Below are 25,659 nucleotides of genomic sequence, written 5' to 3'. Positions count from 1 at the left end.
CAGGCAGCTGCTAGGCAGTTGCTATGATATTCCAGGTGGTTGCTAAGGTTTTCTATGTGGTTGGTATAGTATCACAGGTAGTTGCTAAGGTGTTGCTAGGTGCTTGCCATGGTATCATAGAAGGTTGATCTGGTGTTACTAGGTGGTCGCTATGGTATGCCATGCAGTTGCTAAACTGTTGCTGGGTGGTTGCCCTGGTGAATGAAGTGTTTACTAGCTGTTTGTAGGGAGTTGTCCAATGGTAGCTACAAGTAATTGAAAATGAATGGGATTCTATGAAAGGAATGAGTGATGCAAAAAACACATAGATGACTGCAGGTCAGTATGGCTGTGCATTAGAGCTTGAGGGCCTGTCCTGATTGAGTACATGCATTTTGGTGGCTGTCAGGGAAAGAAGTAAGGGCGGAAATTTGCAATCACTTATTGCCCAATTGCACATGTGTAATTACACAAAAGAAAATATACTCCAAGTTCTATTAAGACACACTTGAGTAATTACATGAGTGAAAACTAAAGTTAATACATATGTGTATTTGCATAAGCTGCACTACTATAATCCATCTGTAACAGTGAACATATCATGAGTAATTACATTGCTATTACATATCCTTAATTTAGAACTAGACAGTTATTAGTGACAGTATAAAGTGAGACCATAAAAAGTAAAGCTGTGCTCATATGGCTTCCTGACACCTACATAACTTTGACATACACCTACATAAACATTTATAAAGGCTTATTCCAATAGATGTCATCTGTCATGAGAGATCTGTGTCAGGCGACATCAAATTTTACTGCTATTAAGTTTACATTTTCATTTGTTTGACATATCATAGCACATTGTAACAACTGGCTATATAACTCAGCTTAAATCACAGTGCACATAATGCGGATGACGTGACTACATCTCATGAATGGTAAAATCCAACTTTACCCATCAGCCCCAGAAAATGCTCATGTTTTGCTCAACCAGTCTGACTTGGCAAGCTGTGTCATATTATCAGCATGTCACTGTGAGATACACTGAGCTGTGCTTGTCACTCCATCCCAGAAAGTGTCATTACACAGCTGGATTAAAAGCACATATTTACATGGAGAAAACTCTACAATCAAGTGCCACAATCATAGCTTGATCTTTTCTGACACTCACAGCTAGAGATTAATAGAAACCCCAAAAAAACAAAAGTCAAAGCTTTAACTCACCTCCTAAACAAGCATGTTTTTGACGCATGACGATGCACACTTGGCATCATCTGAATTCCCCATAAAGCATTTAGTGCTCACTGTTTGGCCATTACATCCTGCGTGTTGTGAAGGCTGTTACCTATATCATGTTCTTCTTGTTTCTACTCACAGAATCCCTTAAATGCCAGTCAAACAGACATTCCATCTTAGCACACTCGTTTACAGAACAATGCAATTCCACGTTACTTCACATAATTGTGTGAACTAACGTTGCATATATAAACAGTTTAGTTTCATTACCGGTATGTCTGGTTAACCCTGGTAACCTTGTAGAGGACACTGGTAGGTTAGTCAGAGCTAGAACCTGCAAACCTGAAAGGTGATACAGCTTCATTCGACAAATAAGTTTTTGTTCTTCAGTGCCTAAAATAAAGTTATATCATTTTACACAGGAACCTAAACCTGTTACCTGAACCCTTTAAAATGCCAGGATTATCACATAAACCAGGACTTAATATTCAGTAACTGTAGGGACTCCAATGCAAAGTGGTTGAGTTATTCTTATTATAGCAGTGTGTAGTGACACTTTGGGCCTATTGGTGTGCACTGGACATTTAAGGGGTTAATAATTTTAAAGGGATATGACAAACACGGATCATAATGTTGAATATGCAGTACACAGCACTCAATATAACCTGAGTATGACATTTTTCAACAGTTTACGTCAGTTCACACTGAGTGGCTGTCCCTCCAAATAAGCTGACCAAAAGAAGGTGCAGGTGAATTAAAACTCTAACTCTAAAACTAAAACTCTCATTTGGAGATTTTGAACATTTTGCTTGTAGATTTAATTGCTCCATTTTAAAGATTTGGCACTACTCCATACCTGAAGACACTTTTAGAAAGTCCTATTTCTGAGGTTCAGGCATGTTCTGTAGAAGCAGGGTTGAAATTGTCACTGTTGTGCAAAAATCTGCATTTATGTTTCTATTTTTTACTTTTGAAAACTCCAAATGGTCCAAAACTATTGTTTTGAAAAAATGGTATGTTGCCTTTCAAAGTTAAAAATGTGTCCTTCTTCTTTAAAGTCATTAGGATATTAGGATGTATTCTGATAGCGATAAAATATTTTATGTTCTCCAGGAAGAAAGATGGGCATTGCTCTAGCATTTGAGAAACCTTAAACTTGATGAACCCTCACTATTGACAGATGATTCTCCCAATTACGTCATTATAAACTGAAGAACACACTCCTTAGCTTTATGCTGGGGTAACTGTGCTTTCACTGGGAGTGATGAGGGGAGTGTTCATGGCATGTGTCAGCAGCTTCATCCCCCTGTGCTGCTTGGCTGTGTTTGCGTGAATGGCTGCGGTGGGGAGCGCACAGATGGACGACCAGACCGCAGTAACTTTCATGAAATGGTGGTTTGGTGTGGGGAGGTTGGAGTTTTAGTCAAAGCCTGAGTTGGTCACCATGCTTGGAGTCTGGCTCCAATGAGCTTGGCACTGTAAACTGATTGGCACTGATTGCTCCGAAAACAATGACAAAAAAAAAAAAAAGACGTTAACAATAAACAACAAAACAAACTCAGTGGAGCTGAAGCAGATAAACAAACCATTAAACCAAAGTGAGGGGGTTACAGAGAGGATGCTATGAATACCAATTAATGAAGCACTACCTGGAACATTCTGGAATTGGACAGTGCACAGGAAGACCATGAGACAGGACCAAGATAGAAATGAATGGCTGGAGAAGAACAGATGGAGAAAGAGATGGGGCAGAGTGAGGGACGGAGGTGTCCAAAGCTTATTGAGATGTCCTTCCAGGCCATTTTGTCCCTCTGTTGGCGAGATAATGAAGCCTCGCTGACGGCCCTATGCCACAGATGCAGCTTTCCCAGCATGCAGTTCAGCCGCGCTCTTGCCCAGCATGTGTGAGACTCTGGCAGAGACAGCCCGACAATGATCATCTCCTAATGCCGCAGCCAATCACAGCTATCTGCGCTCGCCCCACTGTCTGATCTTTGGGATCCGCAAGCAAACAGAACGTGGTGTGAGGCGATGTCGCTGCAGTTACGCTGACAGCTGCAATTACTGCCTCAAAATGATCAAATCAATTTAGGTGTGTTTGTCCAGGGCCTGCTGGAGACTTGTGTTTACGTCAGAAAGCGAGGAGAGTGGACAAGCCGAGGCTTACTGGCAGACATGCTGCAGACCCTCGCCAACCTGCGCTACTACAACTTTTTTCACCTCATTTCTGACAGACAGATAAGCTTGGGAAATAGCAGCGAATAAATTATTTGGCCTAGGTGTGTGTGCTGTGATGTGAGTGAATTACTTGTGAAATCTTTAGGCCCGGTGTTATTTGAGGGGGCATGGGGAGCAAAACAGCCAAAGCTGCAATATTATGTCACCTAAAGAACTATGACTAAGAATTAGAAATGGGTGAAAGAAACCCTTTCTTAACTTTTGGTGTAATCAAAATTGAAGACTACATATTGAAATTCAAATATGATAGTAACTTTAAACAGAAAATGTGTTTCAGAATTACAAGAATATAAACAATAAATATAACAACAGCAACAGATGAAAATGGATATAAATCATTTCAACAGCACATTTGCATAAACACACCTAAGTAAGGGCCAGATTAAAATCTTTTGGTGTCCCTGTACACTACAACTACAGTTCCTAATCCAAACAAATCCACTGAAAAAAACCTAAGAATGTTTGTTAGAAAGTTGGTGAACACTTTATGCCATGCACCTGCCCACCAGGCCCCATGGACAGCTGCAAGAGCCGGAGAATCCCGAACAATGCAGAGGTATGCGAGTGACGGCGGGAGGAGGATGTCAGCCAACAGAAAGAGGTCAACAGTAACCACAAGAGGCATGAAGGTGCACCACAAGTTGCAAACTTTGCCGCCCAGGTCCTGCCACCTCATGTTCGATCCAAGCAAATGGAGAGGAATAACATATATGTAGTGAAGCAGCCTCGCTGTGAAACAGTTTGGGACTCATGTCCTGCCTTCATGCCTCTCATGGCCATCATCTTCATCTTCCCCGCTCTGGTGGCTGACATCTTCCTCCTGCTCTCAATAACATCCCATTATATTTGTGCCCTGCCTTTCTGCCAGCTCGGACTGTCATCGGGGCCCAGGGGCATAGTACACACTTGTTCAATTGATTCTTTACAAAATATGTAAATTGAGCGGGAGTTAATTCCTCAGCTGAAGCCTCATCAAGACTGGTCAGGTATCACTATAAAATGGCATAAAAAGATACTACTAACCACCAGTGACCATTGTGAATGTGTGTAAACAGATTTAAAGTAAACTGACTCATTCAAAAAAGTGTTAGGTTAACAAATTAATATGATTTAAAACTGCAACCTTTTGCTTTCCAAGGGCATTTCATGGGCATCACCTAGGCCACCGATAGGTTAATATGCCCAAAGTTTGGTTTCCACAATACACTATATTGACAAAAGTATTCATTCGTCTGCCTTCACACACATATGAACTTGAGTGACATGCCATTCTTAATTCATAGGACTTAATGATGTCAGCCCACCCATTGCAGCTATAACAGCTTCAACTCTTCTGAGAAACCTTTCCACAAGGTTTAGGAGTGTGTTTATGGGAATTTTTGACCGTTCTTCCAGAAGTTCATTTGCAAAGTCAAACACTGATGTTGGGCGAGAAGGCCTGGCTCGCACCCTAATTCATCCCAAAGGTGTTCAGTCGGGTTGCAGTTAGACAAGTACTGTTCCCCTGGCAACCGTCAAACCCAGACTCGTCCATCAGCTTTCCCAATGGAGATGTGATTCATCACTCCAGAGAACACATCTCCACTGCTGTATAGTCCAGTGCAGGAGCTTTACACCACTGCATTCAATGCTTTGTATTGCGCTTGGTGATGTAAGGCTTAAATGCAGCTGCTCGACCATAGAAACCCATTCCATGAAGCTCTCTACGCTGTTCTTCAGCTAATCTGAAGGCCACACGAAGTTTGGAGATCTGTAGCGATTGACTCTGCAGAAAGTTGGTGACCAGCGCTTCAACATTTGCTGACCCCACTCTGTCATTATACGTGGCCGACCACTTTGTGGCTGAGTTGCTGTCACATCTAAGGTGGAATATTTAGTAGCGAGAAAATTTCATGACTGTACTTGTTACACAGGTGTCATCCTATCACGGTACTGCTCTGGAATTCATTCAGCTCCTGAGAGCAACCTATTCTTTCACAAATGTTTGAAGAAGCAGTCTGCATGCCTAGGTGTTTGGTTTTATACACCTGTGGCCATGGAAGTGATTGGAACACCTGAATTTAACGATTTGGATGCGTGAGTGAATACTTTTGGCAATATAGTGTATGTGCTCTATAATACAGACCTACACAACTCCCAGTCATAACTTTGCTTAAAGAAAATATGAAGAAAAGTAAAATTTGCTGCACAAAAAAGCTGCTAAATTTAGATCCATCAATTATAAATTCAGCAATAGCCTATGGATATTAGGCTACTTAACTCCCCACTGTGCTGTAATAATGATAATGCTTGAAGAAAGACAGCTGTAATGATGTGTTATAAAAACAGATAAGGCTATACTGCCGGCTGCTCACTGAATGAAGGTAGTTTTGTCCTTCAGTAATTTCTTGTGCCACATTTCCCTAATTAATCCCGCTTTTCTCTACATGCAGAACCAACGATTTAATTTTGTAATCTTCAGGACTTCCATCCAGGAACTCTTACATTTAATTTCTCATCCTTATTCTGAAGGATCTTAAAGATGTTTTTGGGATTTAGAGACCTCTCTGGTGGACATCTGTAATTGCATGCAATTTGCAGAAGAATATTTTATAACATGGATTGTGTTCGTACAACTTCAGCGAGAGGAAGAATCTAACGAGTGTGAGCATGTTGGAAGAGAATTTAAAGAGAACACATTCAAAACTTGTAAAAAGCTGTAAAAAATGTCTCTAAGATGAACGTATAAAATGACCACGAGTTGGACCTTCTTTTTGAGTCTGTATGGGAAGACGCATGACATGATGACATGGACCAAAAACCTCTCGCAAAATCAGCATTTTTCAGCTTTTTTTTTTCATTTAAAAGAGATTTTTGCCATAATATGTCTGTAAAATGCTACTACATATGCCTTGTGTTTTCTTGGTTAAACCATGAAACAGCTAGATGACATTACTTAGTTCTATACAATCTTTTCTTGGGAGTGTAACATCATAATGATAAAAATAAAAACAAAAAAAAACATTTGAATTCTAACACCATCCAAATGCTAGATTGTTTGCTTAAAAATATGCAAATACATGCATTTTTTATTAGATTACATCTCATTAGCATATCCAAATGTAATTTTTGGAAAACTTTAAACACTAAAAATACTTCTAAAAATATCAGTCACTGGCAGTTGAACTGCTGATGTATTTGGTCACCTAGTGTCTCACTTACCAGTGACTGCAAAATCCTGGATGAGCAACTAGATTCTGGATTCATATCTCAGATCTCTGCTGTAAGCCAGCACAAAACTGTACTATTATGTTTTTTTTTTACCTCTGCAGGTTCATTTTTGACAGGCAGATGTGCTCTTGAGGAACCAGCCAATATAAAAGATTTGGCTGCTTAATATGAGAAGACCAACACCTTAACTTGCAGTGTTGCTGTTGAGTAACCACTCTGAATTATTCAGTAACTGTTAAGAAAGTCTTTAAGAGAGTGAAGAAAGAAATGTGGGTTCCTTAGAGTTTATGGGGTTAAATCTTTATCTTGGATCCATCAACAAGAGCGCTCTTCAAAAAAAAACCTTTATTACATTCCGAATAATGACAGGTCTGTTTAAAAGTTAGATTTGGGAAATGGGCGATTATCTCATCAGGGTACATCAATAGGAGATGGTTAATTCATCAGGCGGCTAAATCAATGCAGTATATTAGCTTTATGAGGCACGACAGGATAGAATTGGCTGTTGTAAAGGTTGTGGAGAGAAATAAAGCAAGACAGATGGATCATTCACAGCGGCTTCATTTGACTGACAGGATCATGAGCAGGCAAAAGTGGAACAGAGGGATTGAGGAGAAAAACTGGACGTTAAGTGTCTTCACAATAAATCACCCACACAAACCCCCCCAACACCCAGGTGGAGTGTCAGAGACGGAAGTCTAAGGACTAAGCTTCCAGAAGGAAATTGATTTTCGTGTTTTTTTTTGTGTTGTTTTTTTTTATATCCGGCTGGTTTGGGCCTTGGTGGCTTGGTGGCACAGTGGAGGAGGTTTTTTTTTTTTTTTTTTGCTAATCAGGCGGCTAGGTAAACAGCGTGCAAGACTGACAGCCTCAGCTTGGGGAATATAATCGACGTGGCTTAAGGGCTCAGGCTTTTCAGACGATACAATTTGCGGAGAGCAATGGTGTAAATCACAATTAAATCTGAGAGCGTGGAGGCCCGGCTACGCCCCACTTCAGGGAGCCTAGGCCCATGCTTGGAATATATTGATGGGATTTTAAAGGGGGGCGGGTGCATTTGGGAGGGGCTCTGGCTTGTGGGGAGAAAAAAAAAATGAACAGGGATGACTGCCAAACTTCTGTTTCCCCTGGCAACGGACCCACGGAGGCGAGAAGAGGTACTCGAGGCTGGCGCGGCTAAAAGTGTTTAATGACGGGGTTTCCATCATTCCGGGGAAAATCAGAGCGATGCCCACTTCAGTTTGCCTCAGAGGTGACGGCCGAGTGCCATGTCATGCTGCCAGAGGATGCTGCGAGAATAAATTGGGTTGGCATCGCAGCCTACGTCAAAAGCTCTGCACTGTTGTGTATTTGGATGTATTGCAATGTCAGTAGATACCAGTAGGTCTAGGTGTCCCGGTCTAGCTGTGACAGGACGGCCTGTTATTTCTGCATAGGATGACGTTTAGCAACTGTTGGGATGAGATGATATCAGCTACAGAGCATGTCAGAGGAATTCAGGAATGTGTTCTGCTTTACCTTACTAAGCAGTAAGAGTCAAGAGGTAATGCACTGCCTTCAAACATTTGAAGACATCTGGCTTTTTTAAATACTTTTAATATAGTTGAGCATTTGTCTTTACTAGTTTGTGGTACCTTAACATTACAAAGACTAAGCAGGTTTGTTTTGAGGTATACACTATCATTGTGACTATATTTGAAAAAAGGCCAAAGCCTGCAAATTTTATCCCCCTGGTGTGATGTCAACACTCATCAGCACTCATTTCATTCAGGTGTTTAAATCACCTTTATTCTTACCTTTAAGAACAGTTGGAATAGAAAATGAACAAATTACTATTTAGACAAAACCTGCCACCTTTGTGACTTGTCCACTTGGCCTCATGTCCCCTTGGGGTAATTACTGGCACCATCTTAAGGGCCGTCCTTAAAGGGCAAGTAACTGAATGAACACAAGTGTCAACATCAGCAGCAGAACTTGCTGACACACATATTTTTTCAAACCCAAAAATAACAAAATTCATCACACGCTAAAGGCTTTATGGTTAACAAAAATAATAAGAAACATACTACACCCTACACCAATTTATGTCCAGACAAACCAGTTATTTACAAATACTATACATTGTACATAACTCTACATTGTGCTTCTCAAAATGGCTTTCTGCATTGCAAAAGGCTAATCTGCTGAGCGTGAGAGCAAGTCAGCAGGTCCTAAAGGTCCTAAGAGGTCCTAAAACAGAGCCCTGTGGAAAACCATACTTTACTTTTGTAAGAACAGGTAATTTGCCTTTTACTTTCACAATCAGACATGTAGGATCTGTACCAAGAAATTCCATTTCAGTAATTTGATCTTTGCTGTCCTTCCAGTTCAAGCAAGAGTCAAAAACTGAAAGACCAAACAAAGAACACAGCTCAGAACTGAGCAAAAAGAACTATGAGACTTTTAAAGTGAGGTCAAACTGAGGGAAATATATGCTGAAGTGAATACAGAGTAACTAGGGTCAAGCCAAAGTTGTCCAAACCCAGATCAGAGAGTCCATCTGAAGCCTTCCCAGATGGGAGACACCATGAGTTTGTTTGACCAAATGGTGCCCAGCTCTGTACAGCCACTGGTACATCATGATGACATTTGCCATTGTAATCAAACCAAGGTGGCTGCTGTTTTTTTCTTCAAAACCAGGTGCTGCCGTTGCTATTCATCCTGTGAGACTAGCTGAGAGATAGCTTGATGATGGCAGAGTCTAGTGGGCGAAAGAACCCATGTGTGCATGTTGTGAATACAACACATTTCCTCTTAAAATGTGTTGTTTATATTTTTTAAAGAATGTTACATGTTATGTGAATGCTGCCGGCTCATGTGGGATGCTGCCGATAAAACTATTCGGCTTAATAATTCTCTTCTCAGCTCCTAATGCAAAGAAACATCATCACCTTTCTCTGCTAGCTGGCTAGTTGGCATGCTAAAGGCTACATGAATAACAAAAACAGCCAGAAACACACTACACCATGGCTCTACACCAAGTTTATATCTGGACAAACCAATCATACAAAAATGCTCAGTGAGGCAAAATCTGCTGATGGCTTGCCCATTATCTCACTGAGGCTAACCTAGCAATGGCTAGCCAATTAGCTCACTGAAGCTAACTTGTTGATGGCTAGCCAATTAGTTCACTGAGGCTAACCTGCTGAGCCAGGTATAGGAATGAGAGCTGGATTGGGCTTCATATAGCCAAAAACTGATTGAGAAATATTTCTCCTTTGGATCAGATTGGGATATCCATATCGAAAGTATTAGCAAATAATGAGTTGTTTGGGTATTTTTTCATAAAAAAGTTGAAGTTAAAAAACCAAACATTTCCAAACATCTGATGACCAGTGAAAGTGTCACTCTTTAATGGAAGTCACCTATTGCATTAGACAAATTAATTAAAATGATTGAGTCTCAAATCAAATGACAAAAAGAATGAAGTCGGTAGACAGACAAGCTTCTGATGCTATTTTCTCCCTTGTCTGACAGATTTAAAATCCCATTACCCCTGCATTGTCTCCTTGCACAGGGGAAAGAAGTAGTTTTGATTGAAAGTTGACCGTGGGTCGAGGGACACTAATAGGCTTTGAAGTGCCGCTGTGTATAATTGTGTCCCTACCGAATAAACAGGCAGCTAAGTACACATAATTGAATCCACCAACACTCTCCACATACTGAATATTTCATTACGGGCCGAGAGTGGAGTGCAGGGGGCTGGCGTCACCGGTGACTGACACATTCCTGTTCATCCATTATACAGCGTGTTCTACTTAGGGCCGGCGCTTCACCAGCACACAGAATACCAATCCGCATGCTTTCCTTTTTAATAACTTCCGTTTGATAATCATGCTTGATCAGGCCGAGGCATTTAGACCTGTCGGTGACTCATTAAATTGAGATGAAAACAAGTTCAAGCCCTGTTTGACATCTAGGATACCTGGAAGTTTGACTGCTGCATTCAGAGTGGCTGAAGAGGGAGAATAATAAACTCAGTTTGGACAACAGGGACTGGTACGTACAGCTTAGAGAGAAATGACATGCATGTTATTTGTAATAGTGCTTTGCTTAATGATAGGCAGTGACACTCTGCTGTCTACGTTTTAGAAAGTCCTGTCTTGTGCTACCACTCACTGGCCACTTTATTGGGAATACCCGCCTTCTACTTCCACTCACTGGCCACTTAATTGGAAACACCTACCTTGTGCTTCTACTCACTGGCCACTTTATTGGAAACCCCTACAATCTATTTTCTTTGCCTGGTCACTTTATTAGAAACCTCTACCTTGTGCTTCCACTCACTGGCCACTTTTTTAGAAATTCTACTTTGTACTTCAACTCAGTGGTTATGTTATTAGAAACACCCACCTTCTACTTCACCATGCTGGCCACTATACTGGAGACTCATCCATCCATCCATTTTCTAAGCCGCTTCTCCCTCAGGGTTGCAGGTGGGTGCTGGAGCCTATCCCAGCGGTCATCGGATGGAAGGCAGGATACACCCTGGACAGGTCACCAGTCCATTGCAGGGCAGACAGACAGACCGACACTCACACACTCACACCCAGGGGCAATTTAGCATGTCTAATCGGACTAACTGCATGTCTTTGGACTGTGGGAGGAAACCGGAGAACCTGGAGGAAACCCATGCAGACACGGGGAGAACATGCAAACTCCACACAAAGAGGACCCCGGTCACCCAGCCGGGGAATCGAACCCACGCCCCCCCTCCCTTGTACTTCCATTCAGTATTCATTTTATGGTCACTTGAAGTCCATCTACTTTATAGAGCCACTAAATAGGTCTGGAGTTAAAACTGTATACCTTCTGTTGTCTTGTCTTGTCTTACCCATTCACTGCTAGCTTAAAAGTCATCTGCAAATCAAAACTATTCAGCTATGAGCAGCTCTGTGGCAGTTTCTAATAAAGTGTCTGAATGCTAAGTTAGCACATTAAATGAATGCAGTGTGTTTGACTGATTAAACTCTGCTGAAAATGTATGGCGATGGGAAGTCTGTGCAGTAGACAAAAAGGATTTTTCCTTAAGCACATAAAACAATGCTGGGCTGATCTGTTGGGAAAGACATTGTTTTGTGGCAGAAACAGAGAGCGCTGGTTTTTAATGGAATCGTTTTGACGCCTCTCAATTTGGCCAAGGGTCCCTCTCTTCTTTTTAAACCATCTAACAAAACAGTTTAAAGATGGTTGTTATTTCTGAGTGAGAGTGGCACGGCGCTTTGATTTATTTGGCTCTAGTCCCTTGGATAAAGTGTGAAGGCCTGATGCCTCCCCCCTGTCTGCTCTCTCTCCTAATGAGCTGTAGCGCTTTGTTCCGAAAAGACGGAAAGAAAGAGGGTGAAAGAGCAGGAAAGAGAAGCGGAAAACAGGCACGACTATACATGAGGAGAGAAGTAGAGAGGAATACAGAGAAAGAGAGAGGGAGAGAGAGAGATGCTGATGCCACACTGATGCAATGTGTATTTATGAAGCCAGAGAGAATGAAGTTAAAAAAAAAAAAACACAGTTTTCGGTGAGCGTTTGAAGTTAGCCCCACCGGCACAAGTGCAAAGTCCATGAGTGCACAGAGAGAATGAAATCAATTAAAAAAAAAAAAACGGGTTACGATTAGAGGAAGTTTAGCTTCAGAAATGTGATATCATGTATAATTTGTCCTCCCACATGTTTACCCCCGGCTAAGCAGATTTCTATTCGGCACACGTTTGATTGTTATATGAACGTAATGAACGGAAAGACATGAGTTGCTGAAGGATTTATTGTACATTCCATTAAAACTGCACTGAGTCAGTGAATCAAAAACGGCTGCAGTTTGCCTTTCATTTGTACTGGATTTTGGAGGATGAAATGTATTCCTTTAAATGTGTGGCAGTGCTGGCAGGTTGCCTGCACTCTGAAAGTGGTTAAAACCCAATAGATGGATTGAATCTTCAAATATGAAGAAATTTCATTTTCAGAAAGAGATGGCTAAACTGGCAGATTGTGCTTAAATTTTGAAACGTTGGAAATGCAATCCTTTAGCCTGAAATTGACGCCGGGTAAAAACTCATGTCTCAAACTGACGGTGTTTGTTATAACCACCCACATAAGTTGGTGGTAAAGTGAGACTTGGCTACTGGACCAGCAAACACATCTGACACCAAATATTTCTATTACTCACATCTACCCGGTCTACTAAGAAATTAATGCATCAATGAATACACTTATCAAAATATAAACGTATTGTTTCAAAAAGTGTTGTCCAATGTTTTCATGTCACTACCAAAACATCTGGTCTGCAGATGGCGTATTATATTAGCCACGCCCCTCTTGTTTGGAGCAGGAAGTGCAGCTGCATCGCGGTCCCTTGTGGCCACATGGTGAGCAGTTGGTTCTTATTGTTTTTGAAGTAAATGTGTCCAGAAATCTAAAATATTAAGTCATTGCCGAAACACATTTTTCCTCAATTTATTAAACTTTGTTATAATTTAAAATGTGACAATGTTATAAATATAAAAAATGTTCAAAGCTGTTTGTGCATCATGTACTGGATGTGTTTTTGAGCTTGAAATGAGCTAAATTGTCACCACTGAAACATTTGGTAAAGTTTGGGTAATGTTATGATTGCTTTAGCAGTGACAAAATGGAATGTGCAATAATTAGTTCTAATAAAAGCCCATTGGATGTCATATTATATCAATGTGCTTGGAATAACGAACTTGTAAGAATAGGTTTTACATTTTTTATAAAGACAAATAAGGGAAGATTTAGATTTATCATGATTGTAATTTTTGAAATACAATAAAAAATAAAAATGTACTTTATAGATTCACTCATAGCAGCCCATATGCACAATATATCAGTCCCCCTCTGCAACATTCATCCTTGGTCAGTTTCTGACCACAGAACTGCTGTTGTCCAGATTTTTTGGTTGGTGGACCATTTTCAGTTCTCAACACAGCAGTTTCTAATGAAGTGGCCAGCTAGTGAATGTCTGTCATGTACCTTAGATGGATCATAAGGGGATACTAAATAGGAAATGTTTATTTTAAATCACTCTTTATTCATTGGTTCAGAACACACAGAAAGTTTTCTTTCTGGAATTTCATTCTGTTTTACCCCAGGATGTGACATTTCATGGCTGCCAGAGAGGAAATGGGTGAAAGAGAGTCAGCTGTGATTTTCTAGCTGAGTGAGTTCCATAACGATTAAGAGGTGATGTTTCCTTTTTTTGGAAAGAGGGGATATTACGTGTATGATGCTCACGGAGCTGTTGACAGGTGATGTATTTGGTGTGAGATTATGTCCTGTGGCACCTGGATAATCTTGCATTAGAGGTGATTAAACTCACAGGGGTCCTCTTTGTTCCCCCGACAGGTGCCCGTGTCACACCTGATGAGTTTCGGAGAAAAATGCAGTGAGCCAGCAGGTCCGTTTTCTTCAGCACAAAACCAGGCCGGGGTTCTTTTCTGAGCACATGTGAGTGAAAATGAAATTAGCGGGATGTGCCGGAAGCCTGCAGTGTCTCTGAGACTCGTAGAGGGCAGGGACTTTTGTGATGTTTATCCGCTTAGGAAGCAGATCTTTTCTGGCTTGTCTTTACTCAATTTGCACTCAGTTAACCTCCTTAAAAACTCCAGGATTATTATTCTGTTATTAATGATCTGAACGTGGTGGTTGACGTTTGCACTGTGTCCTAGTATCCATAGATGTCAGTGATGATGAGCACACCTGCACTGTTTTCAAAGACATTACTTCCAAAGAAGAGCTGAACATGAACTGGAGTCTTTATTTATTAATTTATTAACTTGATTCAAACATCTAGAGAATTTTACATCAATATTATATGTACAATTATTGCCAAAGCTAAAAAAAATCATTAAAAATGAAAAAAGAAAAATTAGAAGTTGTAGAAGGTGTAATGGGTCCATGCAACAGAATTGGGTTCAATTCCTCGCTCAGGCAGGCACACTCGTTGTTCAGATAAGAGCTCTTGAGCAACATACCTAACGCTACATGCACCTAAGCTGCTCTAGATCTAGCCATAACTAAGATCAAAGTTATATTGAGGTCTATTTTCCAGAAATGTGTCCTACATCTCATAGTAAATAAATTAATGGGCAAATGGGCAAAATCGTAAGTTTTGTCTTTTCTCCTTTTTTACCCAAATCATGGCTCTTTTTTACCCATCCATAACTATTATGCTCCATTTCCTTTCATTTATTCCTTCCCCATCCCTCATATTTTCCCTGAACTGCTATAGTGTGTTATACATAGGTAACAGTACAGCTGTGCTTGTAGTCTAAACTGAGCAGTTACTGGAGCTAGACTAAAGCATGCTAATTTAGCTAACAACATTGCAAGCAGTTCTAACAAAAAAATATAATACAGGGTTTTAATTTTACTGTCTTAATATGTTAACTGCACTCATAAACATCATAGCAGTGTTATATATTAGCCTATAGCAGGAGTGTTGCATGCTTGAACATCTCAAGAAGTCAAAGCTATTGTGGTGCTCAGGGCAGTTTAGCATCTCATACAAAGACAATAAAGGGGACAGTCAAGTCTATGGCCAAACCACAGCTGTACCAAAGTCAGCTGGAATCAGTCACAGCTCATTGGGTAGTTCCTTCTACTTTTTGGAATTGGAAAGATGGTTCTAAGAAAAACATCCATCCATCCATCCATCCATCCATCCATCCATCCATCCATCCATCCATCCATTTTCTAAGCCGCTTCTCCGTCAGGGTCGCGGGGGGGTGCTGGAGCCTATCCCAGCAGTCTTCGGGCGGAAGGCAGGATACACCCTAGACAGGTCGCCAGTCCATCGCAGGGCTAAGAAAAAAGAAAAAAAAAAGAAAAACATGTAATTTGCATAGAACATGTACATTATACATAGGTTCTTTAAGAGGTTCTTCACATTAGCACAGCTCATTTACAAAAGTACACTGAAAGGTTCTGTAGCAAACCAAATGTGGTTCTCCTATAGCACCACTCCAACCAACCTATTTTTGATTCAATTTAGCACTTTTTACAGTTTGTAGTATTTTGTCTTGCACATATGGTGAATTTAACATGATCTTTCATTAAAACTGTTGCATAATTTTATTTCGTATGTGAATGGGGTGTTGAGCCCACAGACTAAGGCAAATTAAAACAATCAAAATCAGAATTTTCAACAGGACATCTTGAAATTTGGAAATCACCACAACTATCAAGACTACAAAAAAGACCTAATGATTTCTGGGAATTAAAAAACAGATGTCTGGAAACTAGATGAATTACAATGATTATAGTCATCATACTTAATGTTATTTAAACTAAGCAGCTTGGCTCTTATTACATTATTAAGATTTGTTAGGAAACAAAAGGGTTAACATTTATTGCTGAGCAGAACAACTGCCCATCCTTTGTGGTCTGATGCTGCTCCATTATCTGCCATAATTGGGTGCCTCCTGCTTGTTACTTTCTGGACCCGTTTGACCACCATGGAGCCTCCTGCCATCCAATACTGTGGAGAAAGCTTCACCTGCACGAACTGACCCTCTTAATGATGCTGCTGCATGCATAGACATCACTTGAAACTGCCTTACAATACACTGAGCTCTTCTCAAATTTATATTAACAGATCATCATTACAGACAGTGACTGATGTTCATGATTCTCTGTGACAGTCTTCTAACAGCAGTCACTGGTTTTCACTGGTAACACTGACTTGTTAATGCAAAGTTCTTGTAATTATTTCATGCAGTAGCATTCTGTGATGGAGCTTTTAGAGACATTTTGTGCATATTACTGTCACTGTAAACAATGCAGACTCAGTAAGTTCCCATATAACAGCATTTCCCATTAAACCACTCTTAATGACTTTATTTACTGCTTAAGATAATTAAGTAGAAAGCATAAAAAATCATATCCAATATCTTACAAGATCGATTGATCTTGTAAGATATTGGATATGATTTTTTATGCTATCTATCTATCCATCCATCTATATATCATATATATATATATATATATATATATATATATATATATATATATATATCAAGATAGCTAGCTATATAGATAGATATTTACAGTCTAAAGTGACAGTGAAATTGTCCATATATAGATAGATTTCTTATGGTTCACTAGCAAAAATTAGCATTACACTTTTTTTGTGTGTGTCTTTTTGACCATATTGACGTTTAAAACCTAAACCGAAAGCCTAGCTCTAACAGTCTAACAGTCCAATGTCAGCACTGCACCACACTGTGTTTCTGATGCAGAAAGAAGAAGTAAAGACCTCTTAAAACTACATCTGTTTACCACCATAACAGTGAAAGCACGGACTTGCATGACCAAGGGCTTGGAGGTCACTGCTCAGATGGCAATGCAAATTTAATGTATTTTATAAGGGATACAGTCCGTACGAAAGCCAAGCACATCCGACCCAAACAGAAGTACGATCTGTCAGAAAGAAAAGCCAGGAAAACAAAGCGTGCGTTCAGATGCTAGCTCGAACTCTGACCTCTATCAGTGCACACTGTGCTGCTGGCAGCTGGTGCGTTTGACTCTCTAATTTAGTTTCAGGTTTTGTCCGCTGTCCTCTGCATTCTGTTGGTGTGCAGGTGCACTGAATTCTATATTATCCTCTCACTTATTTCACATTCCTAACCAACTCACACATATTTAGTGACATTCTCCATCCATAGGCACAGCAGAACTTTCAGGAAGTTTAACCTTTTCGGAGTTGTGAAAGGCACCTCCACAGCCGGTGGCAAAACATATTTAAATTTGGACAGATGGAATTTGTTTCTCTCTTTTTTTCCCCTCTTTTTTTATCACACCTCCTCTCTTTTCTTGATCTATTAGTCATGCATGTGGGGGGAAAGGAAAGGGGGGTGTGTGGTTGTTGGCAAAAAGACAAAAGTGCCAGAAGTTTCCTTTCTGAATGTGTCTTAAATAAAGGGCATTGCAGAAGGCCGCATGGGCATTGCATACGAATTAAACATAATTAAGCTTCCTTTTTTGGTGGAGCGGAAAGCGCTTGCTCTTTGCTCTGGTGCAGGCTTGCAAAGCTCCTGCTGAAGCAGCTTGGAGTCTGTATTAGAAGGCAGGCACTTCATGTTCTGTCTATCTACTGAGTCATTTTCTTTCTTTCTTTCTTTCTTTCTTTTTGGGACAGGAAGGGTCCATGCCGTTTCTCTATGAGAGCTTTTAGCTGGCCTCAAGGGGTCCTTAACTGTTATTTTCTAACCTGCAGGAGAGCGCCACAGATTACAGATGTCTTCTTGGAATTTAATGTCTCAGGGGGCTTAACCCTTGATGGCCACAGTGTCATTTTTATACTGTGGAACAATTTAGCCCTACTTTCACTTATGATGGAAAGCCCACAGGAGACAAAGTGCTTTCCTGACTTGCTGAGGATGATTCAAAAACTAGGTCTCAGATGAGTCCCATAAAGCTGCCATTAATAATACCTTAAAATCAGTGATGAACCATGAATAGTACAACTACTAGTCTACTTGACCTTCAGTTTGGGCCAAACCCCCCCCCAAAAATAACATTATCCTAACAGGATTCTAGAACACTTTGTGCACAATTATTAGGCAAGTCTTACTTTTGAGGATTATTTTTATTAATGACCAACTATAGAGCTCTCGGTTAATCCAAAATGTTAATAAACCTCAAACATGAATTTTTAAGAAAAATAGTGAAGTTTTGTTTTTCTTAGGAGAATATCTATATGTGCACATTTATTGGGCAACGATAATGGTGCAGAATTATTACGCAGCTAAATGAAAAACAGACATTTTCCCATCTCATTTTTTTATTTTCATCTGTTCAAGTGAGAATTATAAACAAACAACTCAAAGCTTTCCAATAAACGTTTCTGAGAAAAAAAAAAAAAAAAAAAGTGACCAATATAGCCACCCTTCTTTTCAATAACAGTGATAAGCCTTCCATTCATGGAGTCTGTCAGTTTCTTGATCAACTTTTCATGCAGCAGCAACCACAGCCTCCCAGACCCTGTTCAGAGAGCTGTACTGTTTTCCTTCACTGTAAATCTCCCGTTTAAGAATTGCCCACAAGTTCACAATTGGGTTCAGGTCAGGTGAGGAAGGGGGCCATGTCATAAGTTTTTCATCTTTAATGCCTTTACTGGCGAGCCATGCAGAGGAGTACTTGGATGCATGTGATGGAGCATTGTCCTGCATAAAAATCATTGTCCGTCAAGAGTCTCATTTAATCAGTCCATAAAATCTGTCTTCAGATTCTTCTTGGACCCGTCTAGACACTTCAGCTTATGTGTCTTGTTCAGTGGTGGTCGGGTTTCAGCCTTCCTTACCGTGGCCGTGTCTCTGAGCGCTGAACATCTTGTACTTCTTGATACTCCAGCTAGGTTGCAGTTCTGGAATATGACAGAACTGGAAGATAATGGGTTCCTGGTAGCTTCACGCTTGATTCTTCTCAAATCCTTGGCAGTTATTTTGCGTCTTTTTTTCTCAACACGTTTCTTGCGACCCTGTTGACTATTTGCAACAAAACGTTTGATAGTTCTGTGATCACGCCCCAATATCTTAGCAATTTCAAGAGTTCTGCATCCGTCTGAGAGACTTTTGGTAATTTTGAACTTTTCAGAGTCAATTCAGTCTATTTTTTGGCCCATTTTGCCTAAAGAAAAAAGCTGCCTAATAATTATGCACACCTTGATATAGGGTGTTGACCTCCTTAGGCCACACCCTCCCTCATTACACAGATACACATCACCTGCTATGCTTAAATCCATTAAGCATTCAAGTTTATCCAGCTTGGAGTTAGAAAATATGCCTAAAAATGATAATATGGTCAAAATACTCACTTGCCTAATAATTGTGCACACAGTGTAGTATGTTAATCATAAGCTAATGGTCACGTTAAAGTTTTTACCCCATTCTAGATTAAAAATTTACATTTGAAGCTTATAAAACACATCCCATGTTTTATTTGAAGCTCAGAACAAACATTAGAGCTTCACTGTGTATGTTATGGGGATTTGGAGGCCTCTCTAGTGGAAATGTATAATTGCATGCGACAAGCAGAAGAACATGCAAGTTCTCCGCTGCTGTTTTCCATTTCTAATAACTGACAAAGGCATTGGTCAGGTTACCATTCGTATTCAGTAACACATCTCGGACTTCCAGAAGGCCTACAGACATTTCTTTTTTCTGACAAAATTAAATTATCGGTAAACCAAATGTAATCAGTTCCTAACGATAATGGTGGTTAATCGGAAAAATTAGGTTTTCTGTTCAGCTCCTGAAGTTTGGCTGCATCTGTCTAAGAAGTTAGTTCCAACCAAAAGTTTGAATTTAAATACAGTTACAAATTTTTTTCACTGAAATCATGAAGCTTTGAGGCTTCCTCACTTCTTTCAGTGGGAATGAGGAGTGAATACAAAGTTGTTGACATTGATTGATCAACTGTAGCTACACCTCTGAGTGCCATATGCAGTCTAATGTTTGCCACTTGTCGTGAACGAAGCATTGCAAAGACATTCAGTTTTGCTGGCTGTGCCGTGTAATATTAGTGCAGATTATTACTTTGCGATCTCTGCACTCTGATGGACAAAATTGATATTTTATTGCTGAGCAATAAAAACTGTTGAGCAAGATGAAAAACATTGTCAAACCGAGCTAACAAGTGGGGCTAAACATACTGAGATAAACTTAATTTAGCATAGCTGGAATATCAAGCTGTCTTTGTTAAATACATCAAACAGTGAAATATTACAAAGGGCCCAACAGGAATGTTTTTTGTAGAGAATGACTACTAAACTGTGGCTTAGTATTTACACCACTTTTCAGACGTTTGCACTACTTTTCAGTTTCTTTATTCAATAATAATATTTTTATTATTGTAAATGTTGAATTAGACAAAATTATGGAACAAAAGACAACTTAAGGTGGCTGTTTCTACTTTCTTTAGCTATGCTAGTATGCATTTGTTCATTTTATTACAGATAGTAGTATGTCATACATTGTTAGAGACCACATAAGCCTATATTTATTTGAGATTACTTACAATTCAACACATTTTGAAGCTTCAACTGCTTGTTAGCTTCTTTAGCCCTGTAGCCGCTGTGCAAAACTAAAGAAGCAAACTTCTACACCCAGCACGCCTTGACTAATTGACTACATTTGGCATAGTTAGAGAAATGAGAAAATTAGATATTTGTCAAGCTTTTTCTTTAAATGATAAGCTAAAGTTTGTCAGGTTTACTTGTCTGTGTAAAAGGCAATATAACGCCTGCATGCATGTTCTAATTGGAAAAGTAGTTTCCTCAACAAATATACAAATTAACCTTTTGCAGTCAAGAGAAAACCAAATAATGATCTTGATGGCTGAAGGTGATCCCAACAGCAGACACAAGCTGCTCGTAGAGATTCCACTCACTGCATGTGAACAAAGAGCCAAGCTGTGCAGTCCATTATAAACACTATTAAACTCAACGTGAGCAAATGTATTCATGAGAAAGCCCGATGATGAGGTGAAGTGTCTCAAAATTCACAAGCCTGATCACGTTCCCAGGGGGATTGGCTGCCAATGAACTTGATTACGGCAACCTTGGACATGCACAACTCGTACGGCTCTCTCTAATGCCCGCTCGCTTTCCTCTCGCCATTTATCCACTGTCCCAGGTCCTGCATGTGAGTCAGCAAGGCTGATAGAGTTTTCAGGCCATGATTCGTCTCTGTTCCTCTGAGCCGTAGCCGATAATCGCGCTCTACACAGAATTTATTGCGCAGCTGGTTGTGAAAACACCCAATTAGAGTTCCTCTCTTCATCGTTCAGTCAAATCAGAGTGCTTGCTGAACCAAAACCCAGCATATGGTGGAGCTATATGAGGGTTTGTTTGTGAGTGTGTGCACATGTGCGAGTGTTAATTGTGTACACATTAACACACCATCAAAATCATCACGTCCTAAGTCAGAGCTCAATCAGTCCCACTAGTGCCTGACAAACATGTACACACAGACCAAAACATTTATATTAAAAATTTCTTCATAACTGCACTTTTCTGTGTTTCGTCATCCATACTTAAATACCCAGATCTATTAATTGTATAAATTACATTTTTTTTTTCATTTCATATATTTCATGTTTTTCATATTATGAGCTGCTAATTCCTAGTTTGAGCCTTTGAACCATCTTTAGTGATGCAAGCTAAAGCCCAGCTGCTGTGTGCTTTATGTTTCTATGATAGAATACATGATCTTGTTCATATACAGCTTTTAAGCGACCTTTAACCCTCTGGGGTCTGAGGGCATTTTCTTTCATTTTTGCATATATATTTAAGTGTGCCTTTAATAGTTCTTGCATATGGTGAAATCCACTTTGGTGGAATCCAGTTATGATTCAAGACAGCCCATTTTACAACTCGGTGGCAAAGCCTAGGAAAGGGTATCGTAACTGTCTATACAATCTCGCCCATCCTATTTGTCATGGGAATGAACCTCCTAATATTGGTTGCTGAGAAGGAAGCCCAGGGTCCAAAACTGGAGTCAGGCATTCGACAGCCCCCAGTAAGAGGTTATATGGACAACCCATGGGGAGTCGAGGTGGGTGCTAACAGCTCTGGACCACATGGCAACATGGGCCAGAATGAAGTTTAAGCCAAAGAAATCCAGATGTATGGTGATCAGGAATGGAAAATTGACCAACAGGTTCAAGCTGTATGTGCAAGGGGAAGTGATCCCATCGATAGGGGAGAATCCAGTCAAGTGCCTCGGAAGGTGGTTTGATGACTCACTTACTGACAAGAACAACATTGCCAGTACAGAAAAGCAGACAGAGGAATGGCTGAGGAGGATAGAAAAATCAGGGCTCCCAGGGAAGTTTAAAGCATGGCTCTATCAACATAGACTGTTGCCAAGACTCATGTGGCTGCTGACTGTGTATAATCACATGTGTAGAAGGACTGGAGAGGAAAATCAATAAGTACCTACAAAAGTGGTTGGGAATCCCTCCAAGCTTCACTGCAGTAGGCCTCTACATAAGATCAGAGCAGCTCCAACTTCCTCTATTATCCGTGGTTGAGGAATTCAGAGTTGCTAAGTGCGGAGTCGTAATGACACAGAGAGACTCCCAGGATGAAAATGTCAGAAATGCAGGCGTCATCACAAGTTCGGGGCGCAAATGGGCAGCTGACTCATCTGTTGCACAAGCCGAGAGCATGCTGAAGATACGTGACATCATTGGAGCACCAAGCATAGGAAGACAGGGTCTTGGAACCTCCCATTTCCAACAGTGGAGGAAGGCAGGAACCAGTGACAGAAGAACCATGATACAAGAGGAGGACCGGAACATGGAGGAGGAAGGACGAAGGTCGAGGGCAGTAGAGCTTGCTTCCCAAGGAGCCTGGACCAAATCGGACCTTCCCAAGAGGAAGATCACTTTGGAGGACCTATAGAGACTGGAGCCATTCCGCATCTCCTTCCTGCTGAGATCAGTGTATGTGTATCACTCCCAACCCCAGCAAACTTGCATAAATGGGGCATAAGAGAGGACCCATCATGCAAACTTTGTGGGGAAAGGGGCACCATGGCACACATCTTGTCTGGGTGTAAAACACCACTCACCCAAGGAAGGTACAGGTGGTGCCATGATAAGATGCTCATGACACTCGCTAACACCTTAGAGCAGGAGAGGAAGAAGAAACGCCAACCACTTCGGAAATTAACATCAATCCAGTTTGTAAGGGAGGGGGAAGAGCCACCAACCACAGCAACAAGAAAAACCAGTCTGCTACAAATGGCCCAATCATGGGAAATGAAGGTCGACCTGGGAGGAAGGCTGCAGTTCCCCCAGATTGTCCAGACAACCTTGAGGCCATATGTGGTACTGTGGTCTGAAGAGGCAAAAAAGATCATCCTCATAGTCCTGACATGACTGTAGTGGGAAAGGATGGCCGGCTTGGCTGTTCTCGGTTGAGGTTGGCTGTAGAGGATTTCCAGCCCAGTCAGTTTGGAGAATGCTCACAGCCACAGGGAAGGAGAGAAAGGATTTCTGCGGGATGGGGGAGGCAGCAGAAAGAGCCTCTTGCTGGTTATGGAGCAGGAGAGAGGAGTTAAGCTGGAGGTGATGGGCAATGACTTGGCCACCACTGCCGACCCACCACCGGGAGGGTGTCGTTGTTGAGGGTCGAAACACCTGATGAACTGTGGGTACTGCCTGATGACATCAACTCCTCTTGGCCAAGGCTACATCCACTTAAGGTGAATGAAGGAGAAGCATCTTCAGGTGTATTGAATTTATACCCACATATTATATATAAAAATGGTTAGAACAATCTCAGCTCTCACTATAATGAGGCCCTTTTCACCTGAAGCTCTGTGTACAGAGATAATCCACCCCTAAAACTGAAAAACTGAAGTCCGACTTTAGAAATCCTTAATGTCTCTTGTGAAAATGGCTTTACTGATGTGGACAAATTGTTTTGGTGTTGAAACGTGTTTACCGAAGTCTCAGGATCACAAAAGTAGTGGAATGTATGAATAAAATAGTAGGTAAATGTTCTCCTCATCACTACTTTCCAAACCCGCTGCAGCAACTTCAGCAGCTGTAAATGGGTCAGTCCTTAGTGATTACCTGAGTGTCCATTGGTCAGGTTTAAACAAAATGTAGACAGACACATGAATCTACCAGTTCCACATGGTGAGAAGCAGATGACCTGTATCTCAATCCCTCTTCATAGTCTCAAAACTTGAGTCACGCTCAATTTTGTGATAAGATGGAATGGAAAGGGTGACTACAGATTCGGATTCTACAGTTTAAATCACCTTTCTGGGCTGTATTATTGTAAAGATATAACTTCTTAGGTCTAAAGTGATATGTTTAACACCTTCAGCAATCTTATAGTCCATACAGTCTTTACATGGAAACTAAGATATTAAAAAAAGTCCATATTCAGATCATCATGTTTTAGATGTCACAAATATGAACAAATTTTATTATGACCGTTCAATTAGTCTACATCAGTTCAGCCCTGTGACTGACCCTAAAGTGATGACCCTAAAGATTCTTGTTCCTGCAAGCAGTCTTTAGAGGTGTTTTTGGAGTGGAAGATGTGAGAAACCAATCAACTATTGTACTGTTCCTGGCTGACAGGGAGAAAATGTGTGACTTAATTAACATACATGTGTGCACCAGCTATTACACTGAAACCATTTAATGGAATTTACTTGATTCAACTCTGCACATAATTTTCACATTAATAAAATAGAATAAATCAATGCAGATCCTATTAAATGTAAATTGAAAAAGAAATTTCGTTAATGGAATATACAGAATTTCATTTATATGGAAGAAATGTACACATCGGTCAAGTATAGTACTTGGGCCAACTGAGAAAGCCATATCTAAAGCTATTTATCTGGGTAAACATTACTATATTATCAGAACTAAAATAACATTAATTTATAGCAATGTCAGAGCCAGAGACCACCCGTCATGTAATTTCCATACAAAACAGCCATTAATACAAGTTTTTCATTTTTCACACACATCACAAAAAAGCAGAAAACCTCAAAAATTAAATACAACATCAGAGCTTTTAATCTTTAATGTTTTCATTCTTTATCTTTATTACAGCCTCCATTCTTTTCAAGAGACTCACTTTCAGTTTCTCAAAGAAATCTGCAGACACACCTCCAAAAATTTAATCTTATAAGCTAGCTGATAATTTTCTGAGGTAATCCAAACACATTCAGTGATGTTGAGGTCTGGACTCTGGAGTGGTCAGTCCACTGTTCAGCTTCTTTGTTTGATGTGTCCGTCTTCTTTTCTTGGGGAGGCTTCTTGGCAGCTACACATCCTTTCAGACCCAAAGCGCTGAGTTGTCTGTTGATGTTTTCAGATCTGAAGCAGCTTCATTTTTCTCAAAGATGAAGGCTTTAAATGCTTTTTATCTGATGGGGACAGTTTTGGTGTCTACCAGGTCTCGCATGGTGT

The 25,659-nt window shown here is 40.4% G+C and overlaps 1 pseudogene; it reads left to right on the top strand.

Annotated features, from left to right (window-relative positions):
• The window catches only part of LOC108424944, a 409,614-nt pseudogene extending 386,016 nt beyond the window's left edge, over positions 1-23,598 (top strand).
• The last annotated feature ends 2,061 nt before the right edge of the window (positions 23,599-25,659 follow it).

This window comes from Pygocentrus nattereri, chromosome 8 (genome assembly GCF_015220715.1).
Source record: "Pygocentrus nattereri isolate fPygNat1 chromosome 8, fPygNat1.pri, whole genome shotgun sequence".
Taxonomy (NCBI): domain Eukaryota; kingdom Metazoa; phylum Chordata; class Actinopteri; order Characiformes; family Serrasalmidae; genus Pygocentrus; species Pygocentrus nattereri.
Note: the sequence above shows the minus strand (reverse complement) of the source record. Positions and strands in the feature narration are given on the sequence as shown.